The sequence below is a fragment of the Amblyomma maculatum genome, chromosome 4 (genome assembly GCF_055883805.1).
Source record: "Amblyomma maculatum isolate TAMU_Amacu chromosome 4, ASM5588380v1, whole genome shotgun sequence".
In the NCBI taxonomy this organism is placed as follows: domain Eukaryota; kingdom Metazoa; phylum Arthropoda; class Arachnida; order Ixodida; family Ixodidae; genus Amblyomma; species Amblyomma maculatum.
In genome coordinates this window covers 23,333,284-23,340,331 of record NC_139347.1, presented here as the reverse complement: position 1 = coordinate 23,340,331, position 7,048 = coordinate 23,333,284, and the positions used below count along the sequence as shown (strand labels likewise).

Genomic DNA, 7,048 nt, shown 5'->3' with positions numbered 1-7,048 from the left:
TGGGAGACGCTTAGGCACTGCCTAAGATTTGAGGCGATAGTATGCGTGTTTTTTCCGACAAAGGCGCAGCATCTGTTTCACTTCTCGGTGGACACATACGCTTATAATTAGCACATGCCAATGGAAGTACTTACATATGTCGTTGGTCAGAATCCCGTACATCGCAAACTCAGCCTTCAACTTGGCTGGCAGATGGATGTTAAATGGGAAACGCAATGGTATGACACCACGCTTTAATATTGAACAAAAAACGGTTGCATCACAATTTTAACACGAATACACGCGTATTTTTTTTTTTTTTCAAACACGTTTTCCTTAATTCTTGGTTAAGCTGATAGCGACGGTGAGGCCTTTTGAGCCAAACAAACTGTAACATACGTTGAAAAACTGTTCGATGTATTGCATTTTCTATACGCTAGACCACACATGCTCATACCTTACAACTTTCCCATTAAGGTGTTGTTATTATTGACTTGCGCACCGTATGCACATATACGTTGCATGATTTTAGAGATGTTCCATTCTAATGGAGAAGCGCTACTTTAAGCGTGCTTTCACAATTTTGCCTTCATTTTTGTCGTCGTGGTCTTTCTCTGCGCATTTATGCTGATGTTGATGTGTATGTATATTGAGAGCTGCCATTTCACCTTGGTCTGATCGCTCTTCTTCGCCAGTGGTGGTGGTGCTGGCAGTTGTGGCTTATTAAAGAATTATAATCAAGAAGGACGGCGAATAATGTTGCCGGCCGCGGCCAAGTGGCGTTTCATATGTTAAGCACCCGAGCAGCGGCCGGCAGGAAAGGAAAGGGACAGAGAGTGGATAGTAAGCAGAACTGTAGAGGGGAGTGACAGCAATAAAGGACAGGAGGAGCTTGGTACATTATTTACAAAATACAAAACTTGAATGAGTTCGCATCGCTAGCGCAAGTGTCGAAGCAGTTTCCAAACAACAACTGAGCGAGCGGCCACTGCAATTATTTGCACAATAGTCCATTACACAATCCGACCGAACTGCCCAGAGCATACCAACGCATTACTACACTGCGAAGTTCATTTTAAGCATCTATGGCTTCCTAATAATATACCGATTTTTTTTTTTTTTTTTGCTTTTGTGCTGTTTATTCTTACTTTTAGCCACATCTTTTGCTCCAATAAAAGGTTCTCTCTTTTTGGGCCTTTTGTTTATTTATGGATTTTGCTTTCCAGTGACTTTTCCTTAATTTAGTATGTTTTTCAGCATTTGCATTCTAAATCATGACTTTTGTCTCGTGTTTTCTGTGGTTTTTTTTTTTGTTCTTGTTTCCTTTTTATTTTTCCGTGTCAGCTTGATGGCACTCAGCCAGACAATGAACCGTGTTTTCTCTCTCTTTCCCTGCAACCATGATCCATATCGTCGTGTAATCTCCGTAATGTTCTTTGCGTGTGTACTTCCTCATCATTCAGTTAGGGCACGATTAGGGCAGAGTTGCTGCGGCTGACACTGAGCGCCAAGCGCGTCTTCTTCCCCCGGGCTTTAGACATTGCCACTTTGCAATTTTAACTCGTATTGCTCGCACACACATCAAGACCAGTATGACCATATTGGTTAGGGAGTTCGTATGCGCAAAACGCAAGCGCCACTTGGCTCTTATATATGGTAAAATAGCATGTACCCAAACACCTGGTTAGGGTCGGAAAAACTGGCGTCGCCCGAAGAAGCTGTGCTGTGCCAGCCACCATAACTCTGTCTCGCGTTTGCAGCGTACGTAACCTACTATTTGCCTCAAGAAAGCTACACCATACAATTTTAGCAAAAAAAAAAAAAAAAAAAAAATACCGATAATTCAAAGTTTGCTTCAGGACTTGCACACCTGCAAGACTGAAAGTGTGCTACATGTTCGGTTGCATTGGAAATACGACGCTGTAGGAAGCACGCTGTAATAAATATAGGCGCCATGCTACTAAATTGTGCGGTATGCGTCGTCTCCAATATTTAATACTGCTTTTTTCTCATGATGAGACAAAAAATCGCGAAAATAAAAATAAATTGAGACATTTACAATGTGAATCAACCTGCGGTATAAACGTTAGCAAAAAGGGACTGGAAAACTGATGACTCAAAAGCAAGGGGGGGGGGGGGGGGGGGGGACGTGTAAGGACACAAGCTCAGGGGAAAAAAAAAATATATTGTTCACTCGAAAGGTCGATAAAATTTGTATTTAAAGATTGCTGTGATTGTAGATAATATCATGAAGTTTCGCAAATTTGAGAAATATAAGGAAAACGCGCGCACGCACACACTAACTTGCATTTACACATACACGCGCGAACGCCCTTAGCAACCCCCCCCCCCCCCCCACACACACACACACATACACACACACACGGCCCTGACCGAGATGCGGCCAGAGCCCCTTTTTCTAAACCTCATTCCACTGCACCGCATCTCCTTGCTTCTCTGGTGTGTTTTGCCCTCCTTGTATGAAAAGAAAAAAATTCTCTAACCTTGGCTTCCCTGTTCTAAAGGGCTAACCTTCGAACGATCCGTCTATTCTGCATGGACGTATGCTGCCGGGCGCTCCACCCCGGCAGCTTGTGAATTCTGTCGCGCGCGCGCGGTCTGTCTGCGACGGGACGCTACGAGCGCGCGGCTATGTATGTATATGTAGCCTTAAGACTATCTCGTAGATAACTGCAGCGGTCGCTCGCGCGCAGTCATTTGTGGATAGCGCTTGGAGACTTGCGCGCGAGCGATGTTAACTCGTTCACTTTTTTGTATTTTGAATTAACGTACAAAGGTCCCCCGTCCTTTCTTGCTATCGCTCTCATGTGTACTTGTCCTCGCTATCTTTTCCCTACCCCTTTTCTTCCCCGCCGGACGCAGCTCGAGGGCTTCAGATTTTAGAAGGCAGTTACCGCGGCCGGCAACATTTTTTCCCTTAATTTTTAATCCTTCAATAAACCTCTACCACCACCAACACGCGTCCTCTCCCACAGCCATCCTTGTCTACGCAGTGGGTATTCTCCAGTATGGTCTTCTCGCCGTCACCAACTCTTTATTTGGCATTGTCTGTTTTGTGACACTTGCAGAGACGCCGCGCTTCTCTCGCTGTAAAGGAACAGTCATGGCTTGCCAGACGCCATGAACTTTTTTTAAGTCGCCCTTCCGATAAGACAAAAAGGAAGCGGAAAGGGGGGGGGGGGGGGGGGGGGGGCTTCTAAGTGCTGATAACAAGGAAGCAGATTGCCGACTTCTCTGAAAGCCCCTGAGGGCCCCTCATTGCCTTAATAAGTGGTTCTGTGCGTCACCTAGTAGTAGGTACTCACAAAAGAACAAGAACGGACTTCAAGGGAATGGGTACTCGTTTTACTTAGCATATGTGCATCCCTGGGCAGAATGGCCCTGTAAAACGAAAAAAAAAAAAAAAACTGCGCGCGTTCTCCAGACATTGGTTGCCGCCATGCGCCGAGGCAAAAGTAACCTGTACTGGTTTTCAGGAGAGCTTAACCTTCGCGAATAGGAATTTTGACTGTCATGCCCGCGACGTCTGCAGCTGCAAAGATACCATGCAGAGACGTCTCCTTCCCTACAGCCCCCAGACTTCCTTTCAAAGAACCTAGGCTCGAGGGCTTTTGAACGGCCGGACATTGACCGTGAAAAAAATTCTTGAACGTACCTGCTCCTTCTTTTCGGCACATCCCACCTTCACCGAAATGAGTCTCCTAAAAGCGACAGCCATATCCAGCCCCCTGAGATATGAGTCGTGTATTTTGTTGTTGTTGTTGCCTCCGAAGGGAAGACACATACCCACCGTACACTGCAGGTGCAGATAGTCGTTGTTTCCCCCCCCCCCCCCCCCCCCTTTTTTTTCCAAACTCTGCCTATTGTAACTCGTGTCCCCTCCCCTGCACCTCGACCTCTCCCTGTAGAACACGAAACCGGATGCTGGTCAGGTTAACCTCTTTCCACTGCCTTCTTCCTCTCTGTCTCCCGACAGGGAGCAGTCGACGACCTTCGCGGCATATCCGTACCGTTTGAGCTCCAGAGCAGTGTACGCCGGTAAGCGAAGATTTCCTTCCTTGGTTTTATTGCTAGCTTTGAGCGCTCTTTGTTTTCTCGTCGATGTTGACGCTCATAACACATGCTGTAGTGTTAAAACGGTTCTTGAGATCAGCAATTGCTACCCTTCCCTCTGCGTACAGATTACAGGGAGCCTTAGCCTTCTCGATTTAGTCACAGGTGTAATTTTTGTCTTACTCCCGCTAACCTTTTGGCGCATATTCTTGTTTTGTATTTGCCATCAGTTACCTGCGCCATCGCAATCGGAATAAGGATTTCAGGAAGTGCGACCATGTTGTTACAGATTCAGCGCAAAGTCGGGCAGGCAGAATGAGATGTTCGCGTCCCATAGACGTATTAGTGTCTTAGGCTGAATTAAATTGCGTTCATTGACAATTACCCATGGCTGTTTCTTTTGATGCATGACTTTGGCAACGCCAGATTATTTATTTATTTATTTATTTATTTATTTATTTATTTATTTATTTATTTATTTATTTATTTATTTATTTATTTATTTATTTATTTATTTATTTATTTATTTCATGTAGAAAGCAAACTGACGTTCGGAACATAGTCGATCGCACTTTTGTCTAGCGCGCAAGTGCTTTTCTGCTCAGGAAATAAAATTGTGTTACGGGGCAGGCACGGAGTTATACTACTAACAGTCGCTCTCTAGCACCCGCAAAAGCACGCGAACCGCGCAAAGAGAAGTACATTGCCCCTTACAAAGCAAGTGCTTAAACTTTTGAATGAATTCGTTGCGTGCGCTCTAGACCAATGTGATCAACTCAGTGCACCTGAAATTAATCATAATTCTTATATGAATAGCAAGACAAAAAAAAAATGAGTTTAGTTATTCTGCAGGCGCTGTCGGAAGCGGTGATGAAAAAGAAAATGTCGAGAGATGGGAATCTAAATTTATACTTGCATAAAATACGGATGAATGATCTTTAGAAGCCCTGCTCTGGTTTGCTTTCCCTATTGGTTAGCGCATTTCTTTTATACCAGCATTCTACGCGGGATGAGCCGCAGCTACCGGGCAGTCTTATGAGTCGCCGCCCACGGTCAAAGCGCGAAAGAGAGAGAGGAAAAAAGAGCCGGAAAACAAAGTACTACCGTCCAAAATATTTGAGTACATAAAAATAAACTAACAGCTGCGGAAGAAGCAAGCTACTTAGTGGAAACATCTACCCTGCTAATAAGTAAAAGCGTTATCTCCCCTGACGTCGAGCGGTCTCAAAAACGATGCCGTGCCAGCAAGTACGCAGATACTCCAGTCGTCCGCCGCACTCGTCCAGGTAGCCGACAGATGTAATGACGTTCCCAGCTCAAAGTAGCCGGAGGCAAATTAGCAACAAGGCGGTATTGCAATAGCTTCTGCGCTGACGACCAGGAGTGCCTATCTTTTCTTTTTTCTTTGAATTGCAAATAACCCTCTCCCTTCGAATTTCCTTTCACCGTCAGTTCCTCTATCCTTCACCCTCATGTCCGCGAGACCGCCGTGATACGGCTTACGGGTCGGAAATTATGAGCCCGCCTTGACGGAAAAGCTATATAAGCACTCGCGCGCAACGCAGGCCAAAAAAAACAAGCGTCAACTGAGCAGCAAGGGCGTCTCCGAACCGCGATGGCCACAACGACGACAGCCGACGGCGAGGAGTCGTCCTTTCTGCCGAGAGACCCGCGGACTGCGCATTGGATCTTCCCGGGCAACAAGCAGCTCATCACACTGCTGCTCGTCGGATACATCTACGTCGTCAAATATGCCGGGCCGCGGTTCATGAAAAACCGCAAGCCGTACGATGGCATCAAGCCCCTCATCGCGCTCTACAACCTCTTCATGGTGATGTGCAGTGTGTACTTTGTTGCGGCCTACGTGTCTGTCGCGTACATTCGGAATCGCTACAGCCTGCTCTGCCAAGGGATTGACTTCAAAGCCAGGGACGAGGGTACGATGGAGCTGCTGAACCTGTGCTGGTGGTACGTCATGCTGAGGATAGCCGACTTCCTGGATACTCTGTTCTTCGTGCTACGCAAAAAAGATTCGCACGTGTCCTTCCTGCACGTCGTTCATCACACCCTGGTCGTTTTCAACGGCTGGTTCGGACTCACCTACGGACCGGACGGTCAGGCGGCGATAGTGGTGGTCATCAACGGCTCCGTGCACGTGATCATGTACACTTACTACTTCCTCAGTCTCCTGGGACCCGCTGTCCAAAAGCATCTGTGGTGGAAGCGCTATATCACTCAGATTCAGCTGACACAGTTTGTCATACTATTCCTGCATGCCTGGCTGCCGCTTTTCATGAACTGCGGGTACCCGAGGTCGCATACGTACATCACGCTGTCACAGACTGTATTTTTCTTCAGCCTGTTTATGCACTTCTACATAAATAGCTACCGGAACAAGCAGAGAAGACTTAGTACCAAGGGTGGCATTAACGGCAAAGTACAGTAAACAAGATCTCTCGAACACGCAAATGTTTGCGTGTAAAGTCCTTTTTTATGTCTCCTGAATTCCTGTTTTGGCTATTACAATTGATTTAACGCCCCATATATGTGTCATTAGCTACTGTACATTCGCTGGTCCTCTGGCGAATATCGTTATCAGTACAAACATCATAACAAAGCCGAAATCACCCGAGCAACATTTGTTGCTCTTGTTTCGTTACCGTGAAAGCAATGCAGTTCGGTTTTACTTCTTTCTTCTCGGACGCACTTTCAGCTCTACGTTGTTTTCCAGTAATTCGAGCAAAACAACGGATTAAAGTATTGTTCGAGTTGAAGTCTACATTTAAGCCAACCGGCGCCCAACCTATCGTCATGCCATCTGATGCCGACTTCTGAAGTTAAATACTTTTGCTGTCTGTGTATCACTGCGTCCGCTTTTATCCGTTGATATGTTTTTGCTTCGAAGAGAAGCATGTTTAGTAACAAAAAGAAAAAAAAAATAACTACGGCATATCAACAGCCATTTTTAATAGGCAGCGTCACTTTGCAGCTGTAG

General features: G+C 45.9%; 1 pseudogene; it reads left to right on the top strand.

Annotated features, from left to right (window-relative positions):
- The first annotated feature begins 5,668 nt into the window (after positions 1-5,668).
- On the top strand, positions 5,669-6,500 carry LOC146190498 (very long chain fatty acid elongase AAEL008004 pseudogene; annotated as a pseudogene).
- The last annotated feature ends 548 nt before the right edge of the window (positions 6,501-7,048 follow it).